The sequence below is a fragment of the Phyllostomus discolor genome, chromosome 11 (genome assembly GCF_004126475.2).
Source record: "Phyllostomus discolor isolate MPI-MPIP mPhyDis1 chromosome 11, mPhyDis1.pri.v3, whole genome shotgun sequence".
Classification (NCBI taxonomy): domain Eukaryota; kingdom Metazoa; phylum Chordata; class Mammalia; order Chiroptera; family Phyllostomidae; genus Phyllostomus; species Phyllostomus discolor.
Window position 1 is genome coordinate 80,185,938 of NC_040913.2, and position 17,735 is coordinate 80,203,672.

The window sequence follows — 17,735 nt, forward strand, 5'->3', positions numbered from 1 at the left end:
GTGGCGCTAGAAAACTATTCCAGAATCACAACCTATGCAAGCTGACCTCCACCCACTCTCAGTTCACCTGTGTCTATGTGAGACATACCGTTATGGCTGGCCCCCCACACACGCCTGGGAAAGCACCCCAACGTGAAGGGCCCCTATCCCATGGAGTCAAGAGCATCAACCTCTCACCCAAAAGGCAACGGAACAGTTTCTAAACGTGCTAATCTTTCAGTTAGAATCTTTTCAAGTACACAGGCCCCTGATGGTTACTGAGTTGTTTAATAATAGAGGTCGAAGATCATCATGGGAAGGACCTGGCAGAAAGTAGTTAAGCCCGCTCTTACGGAAGTAGTGGTGTCCGTGTCCACTTTTAAGTACAACCTTCTAACCTGAGCTCCATCCCTCCTCCTGATAGATGCTGCTTTGATGGGAAAAGCTTTGCAGAACTCTTAACATATTAAGCATCCTGTTTGAGTGAAAAGGTCTGCACGGTCTAAGCGGTGGCACCTTGGACTTAACCCCTTTGATGTCCAGTTATCCAGTGTCCCAGCTGGGGATATTTGCCTTGGAGTAGGTGGTTGCAAGGATCGAATGAGAAAAGACGCGTTAAAGAATCGCGTTGTTGTCACCCCAGGTACTGCGTTGCTGCTCTCCAGGCGGGCCAGGTGTACCCGCCTCGGAGTCCTCACCCACGTAGGACTGGCCACGCCGGTAAGGGACAGAGGAGAAGAGCAAGGGGAGGAGGCAGGGAGGTCACCCCCATCCCGCGGCAGAGCCTCACTTCCCGGGCACGTTTGGGCGGGGCGTTCCAACTGACTAAGCGGGGAGGCGACAGTCCTCGGGCTCGGCTGCCCATCCACGCCCGCTGCCCCTCCACGCCCGGTGCCTCCCGCCCCGCAGGCTGTCCGCGGCCTCGGTCCCCGGACTACCCGAGCGCTAGCGCCATCTACGGAGAGGTGAGGATGGGTCGGGGAGGCTGGGATGGCGATGGGGGCGGAGAAACGCGCTCCCGGGGCTGCGGCGGTCGCCTAGCTGCTGTCGCAGCTGCCCCCCGGAGGCCCCCCAGCCCTAGGAGCCTCGCTTCCCGCGCTGGGCGCGCCCGGAGGGGGCGGGGCCAGCCAGGATCTGGCGGCAGGAGGAGGAGCTTACGGAGGGGCCACGACCCTGCCCTCTCCCTGGTCTCCTCCACCCCCCCTCCACCCGCCCCAGCTCAACCTGCTGATCCGCGGCCCCAGAGGCCTCCCTCCAGGACCCTGGCACTAACTTCTCTCTGGAACCCCCCCACACGCGCTTGGGCTCAAGCGCGCCCCCATTCGGGCACCAGCGCCCCTGGCGTCTAGCTACCTCGCGCGCCTTCCGTGATTTTTTTCCTATTGCTTTCGTTCTCACACTCTCAAATAGGTCAAGGGGTGGAAGTTACACCTGGTATAGCCTCAGACTCTGATGGAAAAGCAGCTTTTTCCCTCCCGGCTCCGAGAAAGCATTGCAACTATTCAGTTGGGTGGAGCTTCCCGCCCCCACACAGTGCAGAAAGCTCAGCGACCGTGGTTCTAACAATGGTCTGCAGAGGGGAGCGGCGGGAAGCGTCTAGTCCAGCCTAGTTCAGCCAGCTCTGCGCCTGCCCTCCCTCCGGGGACACGGAGGAGGGGGCGCAACAGGTCGCGGCGCCCGCGCCCGCAATTGAAGTCTGACCGCCAGGGTGAGTTCCTGTGCTTTTGTCATTCCAGTCGCCGAGGGTGACCTGTTTACCTTGAACACTTGGGCAGGACCAAAACAGGCGAGCCTGCCATGCAGGAAGGACTGCGGAATGTGCTTCAGATGTACACCGCAGAAATCAGAGCTCCGAGCTGCAGGGAACATGCTTAGTGTCTTAAAGGTGAAAATGAATCTGTGTTTTCGGGGAGCGCATGTGTATCTTTCCCTGTAGAAGCTATCATCTGGGAATTGATTAACTAGCACAGGAGGTGAACTAGAGATAACTTTAAGTTAGAAAGTTCGTCAGAATATTTTTTTAGTTGATCTGAAAGAACTTACTGAAATAGAGCAGATGAGAAAAAAACAGTTTAAGGAGGTATATCAAAATGGGATGGTAGGAGTTGTATATTTGCTACATGTATGTTTTTTAGTATTACCTCGTCTCTTGGTGATAAATGTTACAAGCATACAATGCTTTATGTAGACAGAGTGTAAGGCTATAAAGATCCACAAGAGCCAGAATATATTTATATAATTTTAAGGGTAAGATTATTAGCAATGTTACAGGTAACGATTGGCATTTAACCCCTTCTTTCAGCTGCTAAAAGTGCTATTATTCATGTGACTCATGAACCTATGGAATCCTTGGATGACTTTACTGGCTAATAAATGGTTAACTTGTTTGGAAGTTTCTGGAAGCAAGAACTGAGAACTGGAGGTTTTTCTGTTGTTGACACCTAACAACCTACTGGACTCTCCTGTGGATGAGGGAGGCTCAGAGGGGAGCTGGGCACAGACCTAAGGGGGCTGGCCAGTTGGGAGGGGTCTCCTCACTGAGGAAACTGCTCCAGAGAGCTGCTGCTTTAGGAAAGCATTTGGCCAGATTTGAGAAAGGCAGTCTCTATAAATTCTTCTCCTGATTCAAAAGAAATCCTGTTTCTGGAAAAGATTCAATTCCTATAATGATGTTCTTGGGAAATGATTTGTCCTTGTGTGTGTGTGTGTGTGTGTGTGTGTGTCTTAATTTAGCTAAAACACCATGAGGTAGATCAAAGGCTTTAACAGTTTTATTCATCGGAGGAATGTGAAACTGAAAATGTTTTCTGCATAGTTCACTCTGCCTTGAAATGGAGGGGCAGGGGGCCAGTCCCAATTAGCCCTGAATCTGTTTATGTGTGCTTCTACAGCCACATCTTGTAGTGATTGAGAGGGCTGAAAGAAGGTATTACATTTTAGAGTTTTTCTTTTTTCTTTTTTTAAAAGATTTTATTTATTTATTTTTAGAGAGGGGAAGGGAGGGAGGAAGAGAAGGAGAGAAACATCAATGTGCGGTTGCCTCTCGTGCACCCCCTACTGGGGACCTGGCCCACAACCCAGGCATGTGCCCTGACTGGGAATCAAACTGGTGACCCTTTGGTTCTCAGGCTAGCACTCAAGCCACTGAGCCCCACGAGCCAGGGCCGTAGTATTTCTGATACATGAATATGTGAGTATTTACATGCATTTCACTCGTAAAGAATTCCTATGCACCTTTAGAAAGCTAGTTTCCAAAATTGGAAACATTCTGATAAAGGCTCTATCCCTGCTTTGGAGAAGGCACAAAGGGCCGGTCGAGCTTGGCAACATGCAGGATCTTAATGTAGGGGAAATGCAACTAAGTCCTTGTGTTTAGTGCATATGGATGTGCTGGTTTATATTTTAAATAGGAACTGAGTGAGGCTCTCATTGTAATGTAGCACTTGGTGTTGCCTATCGAGACGAGGCTGTCAGAGCCTGTCTGTGCCATCTCGTGTTTTCACTGGTAGGTAAGTGAGGAAGCATTCGGAGAGCAGCGTGTGACAGCATGAAGATACGGGGGTTGGTCTCTGGACAGACTGAAGGGACTGAAAAGCAAGCCCAGTTCTCGCCCCGTTCGGTCCCTGGTAGGGCTGAAAGCACAGAGGTGCTAAATGACCAGCTGGGTGTCCTTCAGCTCCTGTGATTCCTCTCTCATCTCTTAACGTCATAAGCGTATACAGCACAGACCTCAGGCTAAGAGGTCTCCAAAGGGAGGTGACTTCATTCATTTTGGGTACTTCCCTCCCTCTTGGAGAGGCTTCTAACCACAGAAGGGAAGGAATTTAGAGTTGGCACTCCATTACCTGGAGTGAATCGCAGCTCAGCCATTTCTTCCCCTGTGAAATGAGGATGATGATACTTCGTAAGGTGGCTGCTTGTGACGCGTCAATGGAAGAGTTGGTGTAGCCGTGGTTGGTATGGCTCAGTGGACTGACCACTAGCCTGCGAACCAAAGCATCGCCAGTTCGATTCCCAACCAGGGCACATGCCTGGGTTACGGGCCAGGTCCCCAGTAGGGGCCCTTGAGTGGCAACCACACATTGATGTTTCTCTCCCTCCCTTCCCCTCTGTCTAAAAAAATAAATCCATAAAATCCATAAAAACACTGATGTAAAATGCTGAATATGCTGGCAGCCCAAGCTGCCTGTAGGAAAGAGACACCTGTAGACTTCAGTATCATTTCCTGGGGGCTGCCCAGAGGCTGCTGCATAACTGACAGTAAATGAGTCATCGCCTTGTCTTGGTCTGCTATGCTCTTCTGGTACAGGGCATGGTTTCACTGGGTGCTTCTGGTACATGGCATGGTTTCACTGGGTGCTTCTGGTATACAGCATGGTTTCAGCATCCTTTGGGAGCTGGAGGCTCCCGCTCTCCAAATGGCCTGGCCTCCACCTCAGACAGGCCTTTGCTCACCTAGTGACACAAGTTAGCTGTGGTGGTTGTGTATATAGGGAGGAAATCCTAGGAGGAGGGAGGAGATGACCCGCTGAAATTCTAAAATAGCATTTAAACATTTCATTAACTAGCTTCTGTTAGTGGCCTGCGAAGGATGGCCCTCATAGCGTGCTAATAATCCCTCACTTTCCTGTGGACACTGAGAAAAGCTAGAGAGCACCCGTCATTATTTAGAGATGGGGTGTGGGGACTGGGGGGATGGCGCGGCAGCCGCACTCACTCAGGTTTTCAGTCGTTGGGCTCAGCGTTAGGAGGCACCTGGGGCACCACGCTGAGCCTTCAGCATGCAACAGCAGGACAGACAGCACTGACCCCTGGCGGACTGCAGGTCAGCTGGTGATACACCCGGGTAGGCCTCGACCATGGCTGTGCTATGTGCTAGGCAGGAGGGAGGCAGGTCAGGAATGCTCGCTCATGGAAGTGATCCTGGGGTTTTAAGGGAAGGTCCTTCTGGAAGGAAGAGCGTTTGAGGCCCAGTGAACAGAGCCTGCAGAGACTGACTGTGTGTGGGGGCGGGGTGGGGTGGTCTCACGCTGGTGGGGAAGGCTGTGGAGAGAGCCGTATCTTTGAAGAAGGAGACAGTGTGTCAGTGAGGCGGGAGCCGCAGGCCTGGGCTGTGACACACTTTTTCTTTGTTTTTTTCTATGTTAAGAATTATAGTCTCAGACCTCTTAATTCCTTTGTGTAAACATCTTACCTTAGGTTTATTTTTCAGACTATCCTATTGAATTATTAAAAAAAGGTATTTGCGGTCATTTTTTTTAGCTGGCCAGAACCTAAACCAGTATTTACCATAATTGACTTGACATAATGCTCCTTGCATTACTAGTTGTCTGACTTGAAAACCATGTATGAATAGGCTATCTCTGTAGCATAGCTGGAGAGCTATCCTACAGAGAATGAGTACATTGATTCTTCTGACTCTGTGTGCCTATTCAAGAGCTGCAGGGACTGATGCATTTGCAGAGTCTGCCGCTGAGGACCCCTGAGCCCAGCTCAGGGACACTGGGACGCAGGCCCTGAGGGCACCGCACACCCCTCCCCGCCCACCCACCAGGGTGGATTGCTGTCAGGAAACACCCAGGCAAGGCCAGGCAAAGGGTTGTTCTCTGAACCTGTTCGCCGTGTGTGGTTTTAGTCACTGGATTATTCCATGTTCCCTTCTCACTTCCCTTCTTTTCCTTTCTTCTCTCCCTTCTTTGCCATTTTTCCTTCAGTGCTTTTTCCCTCTCTCTCTCCAGAGCTCCTGACGATTATTTCTCAGCCTTTATAATTATGCTTTGGCCTCAACCCCAGACCCTAAAGAGTGTTGGCCCCGAGTTGGGTAGTTCTGCATAGTTTAGCCTGTGACCTTGTTCCTGTTCCTGAAGGTGTGATCATGTGTGACAGACAGGTACACCCTTTTCCCGCTTCGAGGTTCTCCCCACGCATTGCCTGCTGTCTTGTGCACTGAATGCGCTCTTCTCCCCGCGTCCTTCCTTGTGTCAGTGAGGTTGCTGATAACAGAAACTATCCTAGCTACTTTTTGCATAAGGGCTTTACTATGGAAATCAGGTGCTCACAGGAAGGTTGGAAGGGAAGGTCGCAACTTAAGGGAGAGGAGAGGGTCCAGGCTGAGCTCAAAGGATGACTCCCAGAGAGGACTGCTGAACTGGCCCCCAGGGTGGCTGCCACCATTGCCACCTTCTGGAGACTAGGAATCAGGGCTGCCACCGGAGCTGCTGACCTCAAGAGCAGGGTCTGAGCTGGGTTCTGGTGATCAGAGAAGCTGCTGCAAAGTGCCGCTGTGCACAGGAAGCCAGTGACTGAACAGTGCTCCCAATGACAGAAACACTCCAGCAAACGTCCTCCCAACACACCTGCCCCCTAGCTCACTTCACGGGCAGAACCTAATCTGTGCCCACACCCCTAGCTGCAAGGGAGTCTGGGGAGTGTAGTTTATAGCTTTCTTGCCTTAGAGATAGAGGAATACACAGCTGAAGGAAACTGGAATGGATGCTGAATGACACTGTCCTGTCTAACACTTAGAGATTTAGCTAGAATATTTCATTCAAAGCAGGTAGGTGACATATTGTAAGAATAAAAAAAAAAGGATCTAGTTCCTAACTAATTTCCGTATTAAACAGATGGATGGTATAGTCATTACAGTTGAAGTTGCTGGAAAACATCATGCAAATAAATAACTACAAATTACCAACTGCTGTCTCTGCATGTGGTTCTATTTGAATGTGAAACAATATTCCTTTGTTTTGGTTTAGCAGTCAAAGTAAAATGTCAGGCAAATGATTTTTACGAGGGTTCTCCCCAGTAGCTTACCCACTGAATGGACTGCAGTACAAAGAACACAGTGTCCAGAGCGACAATAAGCCCTGGCCGGCTTGTTCTCTTATCAGATGAAGTATCTGTGTCTCTACCAAGTTGTTTTTTTGCGCTGTAACTTTAATGGTGCTTTTTAAAAGAGTTGCAAAGGTGGGAATGACCTGTTCATTGGAGATTAAAATAGGCATCGGCTTGAATTCACTAATCACTTATTTTGTACCCTGGCGCTTGTCACAATCTTTTTTTTTAAACACTTAAAATAGATATGATTGGATCTCTACTATTGCTAAGTAATCAATGATCATTTGTACTCAGAAATTACATTAACACATATAGGAATTAGGCTTGATTATTGAATGAATTCATTTTATATTTGTGTCTGATACTTGGAGCTACAAAATGAGAGAAGAGTAGCTGAAACAAATGAAGTTACTTAGTGAATGTGTCAGTCTGTTACAGATGCATTTTTAAATTGATTTTTCCATTTCAAAAGGCGAGGCTCCATTCAGATATCTTCTCTGGCAGGTGATGAAAACATTTAAATGCAGAATTATAGATGTTGCCTGGGAGAAACCACTATAATATGATTATGTTCTTTTGGATCCAGTAGTGACAACCAAGAATTTAGCCACTCCGCCCCAAACCACCAAAAATAAACACATCAAGATAAAAACAGCTTCAAGGCAAATCCACTGTTTTCTGTCTCAAGTCCCTACCGGGCTGTTGCTCCTAAACCCATTTACGGTATGTTCTCGGGAGGGGACTGTCTTGAATCTAACCTTAGGCTTTTATTGGAGTGACTGTAAAGGAAAGTAAATAGTGTTAGTCTCACTGTGTCATGGTAGCATCAATCACCTCTAACGTCAGCATCTGCCCTGCCCCTTCTTTCATCCGCATTCAAGCAAACATCCAGGAGAGAAAGCTGGGTATTCCTCCCTCCAGATTGCGAAAGTATTGAATCCTTGTCTTTAGCTACACTGTATGGAGTTTAGTTGAAGATTACGTTATAGGACACAACTCCTTTTATGGATCAAAAATCAAAACGATCCTTTGATTTGCCAAGTGTATTGAGAAAAACATCCAAATCTGTAGTCACACTCTGGTTAGATCAGCAATGTGCCGAATTAGAGTGGGTAGAGAGGGTGTGGGTGGGTGGGTTGGTTTGTTTTGGGCATGTTTTAAAGAAAAATTTGAGGAGCACTGAGCAAGACTAGTGTTTGAACATCACTGAACAATTGGTTTGTTCACTGACTCTCGAAGTGGAGCCTCTTGTGTGCTTCCTTCTGGGGTTGGTGCCAGGCTCCCGGCTCTGCCCTCGAGGGGCTGGTGGCCCAGGGAGGCGGCAGCAAAAGGTACGGTGCTGTGGGACTTCCATCAGCAGTGTGGAGAACGGTGGCCTTTTCAAAGGGAAGGTGGCGTATGCTGTCGTGGGGTGGGAGTCAAAGGTGCAGCTAATGGAAGCGTAAACATATTCCTGAGGTCAAAGAGTATCTGCTGGTGTTTTCAACAACAACGAAAAGGCAGCCGGAAAAGGCAAAAACTGGCAACTGTCTAGGACTATGTCTTTTATCTGTTTCCTTTTCCCCAGAGAAATCGTGACTCGTGAGCGTGCTGAAAGTTAGAGGGTTTTCGTGTTTCAGGAAATGACGAGTCTGTAAGAAAAGAGGGCTCTTCTTTGGTGCGTTAGTCAATGTTCAGACAGTAGCCAGTGACCTTTGAAAAACGTTCAGGGTGCCGGCAGGAAGGGGAGACTTCGGTCCTGTTCGAGGACTTCGTTCCAGTGACCACAAGAGGTTGCATTCGGTTCCAAGAATGGGCCTGGAAGTGATTGTTCGCTCAGACCATCACACTCGTGGCCGAGCCCGGGCGATAATCTCGGCTTCAGCCTGTTCCACCCTGAGCCGGAAACCCAGCCGTGTGGTGCCAAACTTCTGACCTGCAGAACTGTGAGCAAATAAATTAAAAAATAACAATGATAACTAGAAAACATCAGAGCCCATAACATTCTACAGGGCATTGGGTTTATTATTAGAATAACTTGAGAAAATGCAGGCACCTGATGAATCATAAGGTATTTTTGAATGCAGGTGGCAATGCAGTGATTCATGCAGTTGTGAAAAACATCCAGGACGACCATGTGCCTGACTGTTTAAAAACTTCTGACCACTCAGTTCGGTGTTTTGCATTGTTCCCAGTGTGCTGCGTATGATGATTTAGTCGTTAAACAGAAAATTGAAGACTAATTGAATAATTTTAAAAATAGAGAAAAACGACATTGTATTTTGATGTGCAAATCTTTTATTCTAGGCAAATAGTCATCCCTAAAGTATTTATATTGCTTCTTTGATACTTTGTGTGACAACTGCTTTGGGTCACGCTGTGCCTGGCTAACTCCCGTTCTCCTGGGTCTGTTTGTTTAAGCTGCCTTGTGACCTGGTGGACCTCTGGGCTTGTGGAATTAGTTTACATGGACTGTAGTCCTTCGACCTTAAGAAACTGATGATATAGTTTTCTTTCCTTTACGTGTTGGCTCTTGAGTATTTATGAATGAAGCCAGTGGCATTGGTTCACTCCAGTGTGGCGTGGCGCTTAAACGTGCCTCACACACAGCTGCTCTGCTCCTCGGCCCCACGGCTCAGCGTGATGCTATTTCCTGTCGGCCAGTGGCCCCCGGCAGCCACCTGCCTTTCGTGCCTTCTTCCCATCATTCAGCCTTCACCTGAGAGGCACAAGAGCTCTTTGACTTTTTTGCTTGCTGGATGACCCACAGCTTCAGAAAGGATAGATTCTGGTCCATGTGCTTATGGTCAGTCCCAAAGGTGCCAGCAAAATGACCATCCTGTGGAATTCAATAATCATTTTTCTCAAGGGTGTCATTGCTGTGAAACTTGGTGATAGAAGCATGTGGCAGGAAGCCCCGAGAGACTCGTGGTGTAGGGTGAGGTTGTGTGGCACTTTATACAGAGGAGAGTGGAGGAGGAGGAGGAGGTGGGCAAGGCTTACACTCCCCTGTTGAAAAAGAAAGAGGAGTCTAAAGCTAGAGGGCAGGAGCAGGGTCCTGGAATGGCCTGAATCTATCTGTGTGTGGTTTTCTGGTTCTGTTTAAGGAGAGGAAACTCCATTTCTGCTGATTGAGGGCTGGAGACCATGTGCGGAGAGGCTAAGGATGGGGAGAGAGAGGACAAGCTGATGCCCCAGGAAAGAGCTCAACAGAGGAGAGATGCTGGGCTTTGGAAGGACTCTGATGGTTCTGAAACAAGAGAGATGTATCAGCTCAAAGGTGGAAGGAGGGAAACTAAAGAAATTTCCCAGTGAAGTAGGAGCAGGGGTAGCCTGGTAGGGCGCTCTTTATCAATACATGTGCCAATAGCTCAGGCTTTCTTGGGAAATGGAGTTGAGTGCACAGCGTAAACAATGGAAGGTTAAGTCTTGGTTTTCTATCCGTCTGCCTATTTCTGACTGTTTCTCCCTGTGTGAAGCTGTCCTTTCGTAACAGTCTAGGAGGCTGTCCAGCAAAGATGACGGAAGCAGACTCTTTGGCCTTGCTAAGATGAAAGCTACTTTAAGGATTTTCATATTAATTGTTTTTGTTATTTAAGGATTATTTTTCAAAAATATTGTGTTCATTTTTTTAATGTTCCACCATTGGAATTGGGGTCCACCATATAGCTGTTAGCACATCTCTGACTTTCTCGGTAAAATAACTGTGGTTGTTACAAGACAGATGGCATCTTAGTCCGCATGGGCTGCCATAACCAAAGACCTCAGGCTGGGTGTCTGAAACAGGAGAAATTTACTTTCCTACAGTTCTGGAGGCTGCGAGTCCCAGACCAAGGTGCCCGCCCATCTGGTTTCTGGTAGGAGCCCTCTTGCTAGCTTGCAGGTGGCCACATTTTCTCAGTGTCCTCACGTGAGCCCCCCTCTGTGGGCACACAGAGAGAGCTGGCTGGGGGTTCTTCTTAAAAGGACACTAATCCTATTGGATCAGAGCCGCACCCTATGACCTCATTTAACCTTACCTCCTCATAGGCCTTATCTCCAAATACAGTCACAGTAGGGGTTAGAGCTTCAACACAGGGATTTTGAGGACCACTTAAACATTCAGCTCATGAAGATGGCACCCTAGATTCCATTAAGTATTGTATTCTTGAAAATCTTAACCTTAACAAGCCATCACCAAGAAGTATTTCCATCTTTCATAGGAGGTTCCGGTTAAATATTTTGTCCTATCTATTTTTGAATTTTTTACACTAATTTTTACTAGATTATGATGAAACCCTGTGAATGTTAAAAATGCTATCTATCACTTTAAATTAGAAATAATAGACTATGTCTCCTTATAGGCTTAGCTCTGAAAAAACAAGCACAGTCATAAAAGGGAGTATGAAAACTGAAATAATTAAACTTTTCAAAACAGTCTGGTTTATTCTGGGCACAGACTTAATAACTGCTGCTGCTAGGAGAAGTACAATTTACTGCCACAAGAAAGCTTAAAATGTCAAGCATATTCTGATAAAATACATGCAAGCTGTCTGCAAATGAGACCATTCTCTCAACTGCTGTATTTCCTACTTCTGTGCAGCTTTCGTAATTGTGGCACTTGGAATTGAAAGCTCTGAGCATGATGTACACATTCCAAGCCTCCCCCAAAGTGGTTTTCTGTAGGTATTAATCAGGTGTGCATTGCTGCAGACAGTGGAGGGGATTACAAGATCCAAGCTACTAGGAGCTCAGGATGAATGACACAGGGGTAGCGCTGAAGTGCACACACAATGAGGAGATGGTGTTGGGAGCTCTGCTTCACCTGCTCCAAAACAAAGGTGGGCAGAGGGCCAGCGCCCAAGGACTTGAGGGAGGTCACAGGTGCCGCAAGCCTTTTCCAGCACCCAGATCCCAGCTCAGAGCCCAGAGGCCTAAGGGTGTTCGGTGCAGGAGGCACCACACTGGTCTACCCAAAGCTGACTCCTCTGATGACCTGGCAGTCCTTGTCCTCCTATTTTAGGTAGGATTCCAAAAGATTTAGTTGTCTGAATTTTTTAAAGCTCAAAGCCAACCAAAAGCAGCAAGTTTGACAGTAGAAGAGCTTACCAGAGACAGAGTGAGAAGTGGTTGCTACTCTGGGCAGGGCACCCCAAATCTAGTGCTGGTGAGTGGGGTGCAGATGTTCTGTTAGACCTGGGGAGCATTGCTGTTCTGTAATACTTTGTCATAATTAGCTCCTGAGTTTATCAATAAAACTGTCTTCATTATAGGCAAAGATGTAAAGATGTAGAAAGATGTAAAAAGTATGTGGTACAGGTTAGAAAGATTTCCGTAAAAGTGATTAAAATAAATAATACCTCAGTACTGAAAAGGATCAACCTCTGCTTTTTCTAATAGTAAATTGTGTGACACAGGCTTTTATCCAAGTTGATCTAATTTTACTAATATATTTTATTGATTATGCTATTACAGTTGTCCCAATATTTCTCCCTTTGCCTCCCTCCACCCAGCACCTCCCACCCCCCCCAGCAATCCCCCCTTCTTTAGTTCATGTCCACGGGCCATGTGTGTAAGTTCTCTGGCTGCTCCATTTCCTATACTGTCCTTAACATCCCCTGCCTATTCTGTAACCACCTGTTTGTACTACTTAATCCCCGTACCTTTTCCCCCATTCTACCCTTCCCCCTCCCAACTGATAACCCTCTCAATGATCTCCATATCTATGATCCTGTTTCTGTTCTGCTTGTTTGCTTAGTTTGTTATTAGATTCAACTGTTGGTAGTTGTGAATTTATTGCCATTTTAATGTTTATAGTTTTGATCTTCTTTTTTTTAAAATAAGTCCCTTTAACCTTTCACATGTAATGGCTTGGTAATGATGAACTCCTTCAGCTTTACCTTGTCTGGGAAGTACTTTATCTGCCCTTCCATTCTAAATGATAGCTTTGCTGGATAGTAATCTGGATTGTCGGTCCTTGATTTTCATCACTTTGAGTACTTCTTGCCAGTCCCTTCTAGCCTGCAAAGTTTCTTTTGAGAAATCAGCTGACAGTCTTATGGGAACTCCTTTGTAGGGAACTATTTGCTCTTCTCTTGCTGCTTTTAAGTAGTCTCTCTCTCTCTCTTTTTAAAGATTTTACTTATTTATTTTTAGAGAAAGGGGAAGGGAGGGAGAAAGAGAGAGAGAGAAACAGTAATGTGTGGTTGCCTTTTACACACCCCCAACTGAGAACCTGGCACACAACCCAGGCATGTGCCCTTGATTGGGAATTGAACCAGTGACCCTTGGTTTAGAGGCTGGCACTCAGTCCACTGAGCCACACCAGCCAGGGCTCTTTCTTTATCTTTAACCTTTGACATTTTAATTATGATGTGTCCTGGTGTGGTTCTCTTTGCATCCACCTTGTTTGGGGCTCTCTGTGCTACCTGGACTTACATGTCCTTACTATTTCCTTCACCATATTAGGGAAGTTTTCTTTCAATATGTTTTCAAGTAAGTTTTCAATTTCTTGCTCTTTCTCTTCCCCTTCCAACACCCCTGTAATTTGAATGTTGGTGCATTTGAAGTTGTCCCAGAGGCTCCTTACCCTATCCTCATGTTTTAAATTCTTTTTTCTTCTTGCTGTTCTGACTGAATGTCGTTTTCTTCCTTATGTTCCAAATCATTGATTTGATTCTCAGCTTCATCATTCCACTGTTGATTCCCTGTAAATTTTTCTTTATTTCATTTAGTGTAACCTTTATTTCTGCCTGGTTCTTTTTTATGCTGTTGAAGTACCCAATGAGTTCCTTGAGCATCCTAATAACCAGTGTTTTGAACTCTGCATCTGATAGATTACTTATCTCCATTTTGTTTACTTCTTTTTCTGGAGTTTTATTCTGTTCTTTCATATTTCTTGGTCTCCTCACTTTGGCAACCTCCCTGTGTTTGTTTCTATGTATGAGTTAGAGCTGCTTTGACTCCCTGTCTCAGTATCATGGTGCAATGTAAAAAAGCACACCCGTAACTTGGATGGGGCGGAGCCTTACATAATCTCCAGGGAAGAACAACCCATGTGAACCAGGTGATGGAGTCTCAGATGTGGTGCCACTGCTTTGTGTCTCTGTGTGGGAATGGCTCAGAATGGGAACAATGGCCTCTGCCTTACCTGTGGGGTTTTCTTTGGGAGCAAGCTGCCCCCTGACACTTGTCCTGATACCAGACACTTCAGTTTCTCCCTGTATGCCACTTTTTCTTTCAAGTTGCTGCGTTGGTGCTGGAGCCCAGACGGAGTGAGTCTGAGTAAGTCCTAAGTCCACTGTGGGCCCTTTAAGAGGAGACACCTGAGAATCCTGAAGTTTCGTCCTCTGCCCTAACCCCCACTGGTTTTTACAGCCAGAAGTTATAGGAACTTTCCTTTCTGGCAGTGGAACCCTGGGCTGTGTGGTCTGGTGTGGGGCTGGGACTCCTTGCTCCCGAGATCTCTCTCCTGATTTATATCCACCACACGTGGGTGTGGAACCTGCCCATTCTGTGTCCCTGCATCTCCACCCCTCCTACTGGTGTGAATGAATGTGACTTCTTTAATTCCTGGGTTGTCAGACCTCCATACCGGTCAGTGTTCTGACAGTTCTGGGTGATAATTATTTTGTAGTTTAGTTGTACTTTTTGCTGTGGTTGTGTGAAGTAGGCAAGCTGTGTTTACCTATGCCTTCACCTTGACTGGAAGTCTAAAGTCTAAATTTTGAGTTCAGTGCCCATTTATTTAGAATAGGAATTCTCCGACTAATACAAGAGGTGGCACACACTAATACCATCCACCCACTGCATGTGGCGGGAGCTCAGAGAGCAGTCCGGCTTCTAGAGCTTGTGACCGAGGGACTGATGCCCTTGGAGATGGGCTCCACCTGTTTGTCCAGGAGCTGCATGCAGTGGGGAGGGTCCAAAGACTGAAGGTGCAAAAAATACAGTCTACAATACTTCCAGTACCCTGTTTACATTTTACAGTGTCCTCTTCAGTTTTCACAGCATGAGATTATAATCCAGAGGAATTTCATAATCAGATAGTGTTCATCACCAGTATCACCCTCAATGGTTAATACTCTGGAGGTAGGGGAAGTATAGGTAATGAAATTCTAGGTAGTATGAAAATAAACTTTTTGTAATGTACCCAAAATGTCAAAATGGGAAGCAGAGATGTTCTGTGGGTTTTATGCTTAAATACTGCTTAACTCTAGGGCCCTGGGGAAACCATTTTCTGTGTTTTCCTTGTGAGAGAGTTGACATCAAAATGACTTCTTTCCTGTTAGCATTTGACCAACTCACACCACCTCCTTCTGGAGTATTTTAATTTTCTCCAGTAATGCACTAAGTGAATCCTTTCTAATTACAGTGGCTCTTTAACACTGCTAATTTCTAGGGAAGGGAAAGCCTCCTGAGTTTTCGATTTTTCTCATTAAATATGGAAGCTGTCACTCCCATAGTAGAATTACAACCATTAATCCACTTAGCATGCCAGAAGAGTATTAAGTACATTTTTCAGAACATTGTCTTTACTGCATAGTGATTGTCAATATGAGAGTAATAACTGTGTCTAAGCTATTAACAAATTTTGAGCCCTGGCTGGTGTGGCTCAGTGGACTGATTGCTGGCTTGCAAACCAAAGGGTGGCTGGTTCGATTCCCAGTCAGGGCACATACCTGTGCTGTGGGCCAGGTCCCCAGTAGGGAGCATGTGAGAGGCAACCACACAGTTAGTGTTTCTCTCCTTCTTTCCCTCCCTTCCTCTCTAAAAATAAATAAATAAAATCTTAAAAAATTTTTAAAAATTTGTTTTGGAACATTGTTACAAGCTAAATTTTGCCATCGCCATTGTAGAGGCTGAAGGACCTTGTAATACAGCTTCTTAAAAAAAAAGACAGCAATATTGATGAATTCCTTTTTTAAATGAGATGCTACCCAAATCATGAAAGACATATGTACTCAGCCCTCAGGAGCGTAGAAGCCTGCAGAAATGTGTGACTTTGCTGGGGTGCAGCCTGCTGGATGAGGATGAGGTCGGAAAGGGGAACAGAGTGGACAGACCTCCCCAGTTTCCTGTCCCTTTAAGGTAAGGTGAGGACGGGCAGCGCAGAAGGCGGCCCCAGAAGGGCACCTCCATCTCTCTCAGTAGGTCCTTTCCAGTTACCAGAATCACTGAGCTGTGATGGATCTGCAGTGTGGCACTTCTTAACCACACTGGCCGGGCCAGACCAGCGTCACGGAGAGAGGCAGCCGGTCTGCAGACTCAGAAGTCACCCCAGAGACGCTCCTACTTATGTGCTCACGTGAAACCCAAGTCCTGCCTCCGCTGATTACACCTGCACTCCTGTGCTCCTGACCATGCTGTGCTCTTCTGCTCACATGGGCTTGCAGGATCTGGTGTTACTGATAAGTAAATAAACACACACACACACACACACACACACACAATGTATATAGAAGCATTTGAGGTCCTAGAGTCCCTCGTTGATAATGAACATTCCCTCCCTTTACCTCTTTACTGGTGTTCACTCTGTTCAACTCCTTACTGGTGCTAACTCCAACAATACTTGGCTTTCTTCCCAGTAAGAAAACTGCATTTTCATATATGCGAGTGTATATACAACACACATACACATTTTATGTGTGTATACATATATCTGCCATATTTTGCTTCTGTGAGCAAAATCATATGAAAACAATAACCAAAAAATCCCAAATTTATTCTGTTCACTTTTGTAAACATCTTTTATTACTAAGCACGGCAGTCTGTTCTTTCACTGTCCTTGAACTTCTGGTTCTGAGCTCTGTTTCTTACCTAAGCCTGTTTTCCCTGTGTTCTCTTTAACTCTAAAGTGGCATTTGATCGACTTTTCTATTGCTCTGTATGCTCCATCACACATAACAGTGAAGAGAATGTCTGTCCACAGGCAGGTGCACGCCACCTCCTGTGGTCACGTTGTTCCAGCTCACCCTTGTGGCTCTGCCTGGGGTGCGGGGCCCCCTCCCAGGCCAGCCTGCGCTCCACTATCGGGCTTCTGTGCTGACCCTTCTGGGGCTGCCTTATGCCCTTAGATGTCAGTGAAAGAGAAGAGCTGGCTGCCCTGACCTGGTCTTTTCTCACCTCTGCGATGTGAGACAGTGTGTTAGATGTTTAGTGCAGCTGTGGATGGTAATATCACACCACTGATGAGGGCCTTGAAAATAAATATCCAGCCAAGTTTTAAAAGTATTAGCTACATAAAATTATAATTTCATTTAGAACTCGAAGTAGGAACTGGCACCAAAGCTCTTCATTAGACTGCTTACTGTCTGCCACTTCACACTTGTCCAGGCTCAGTCTGTGCAGAGCGGTGGGTTTAGGGGCTGTGACAGGAGAAATTCAAGTCTTGTGTAGACTGTTAGTGCTTCAAAGTGACGTGGTACTGTGGGGATGCTACAGCATACTTTTATGTGAAATCAGAGCCTTAAGAGGGGCGGGTACCTCCGTCATCCCTAAGAGAAAGTAACAGTTACCTAAAGAAGCTAAGTGACTCGCCCATGGTCACACTGCCAGTGACAGACCTGGACCCAGGTATCATTGTCCCAGTATAGTGTTTTTTTGATCACAGAAAATGCTCTGAGTCCTACTATTGAAGTTTTATTTGTGAGGTTTAAATATATTTTATTGGTGTTTCAATGTTCAAATTGTGTATTTTATTGGCTAACTGTAAATAAATACACTCCTGTGTGTCTACTCTCAGTACTCACTCCTTCACTCCTGACACTCTGATCACCAGACGTGCGGGGGTTTATACACATTAGGCAGTTTTGCAGCACCAGTTGGGTGTCCCACAGTTTTACTCAGTCCTGGCACCATCTCCCTGGATGTAGCCTGAAATCCTGTCACCGTCGGTATTTAGCTATTGTCAATAAAGGAAAGGGGAGCAAAGGGATTTAGACATTGAGCTCAATAAGCTG

At 46.4% G+C, this 17,735-nt stretch overlaps 1 protein-coding gene across 2 annotated transcripts in view; it reads left to right on the forward strand.

Annotated features, from left to right (window-relative positions):
* The first annotated feature begins 341 nt into the window (after nt 1-341).
* Nucleotides 342-17,735, forward strand: part of TRMT9B (tRNA methyltransferase 9B (putative)) — a 48,576-nt gene continuing 31,182 nt past the window's right edge. Inside the window, exons 1-2 of one of the 2 annotated variants that reach the window (XM_036011669.1) lie at nt 342-944; nt 1,716-1,864. The gene's annotated coding sequence lies outside the window, so the exon portion shown is untranslated. Of the gene's footprint in view, nt 945-996; nt 1,865-17,735 lie in introns of those variants that run through there. The other variant, XM_036011670.1, reaches the window with a different exon arrangement.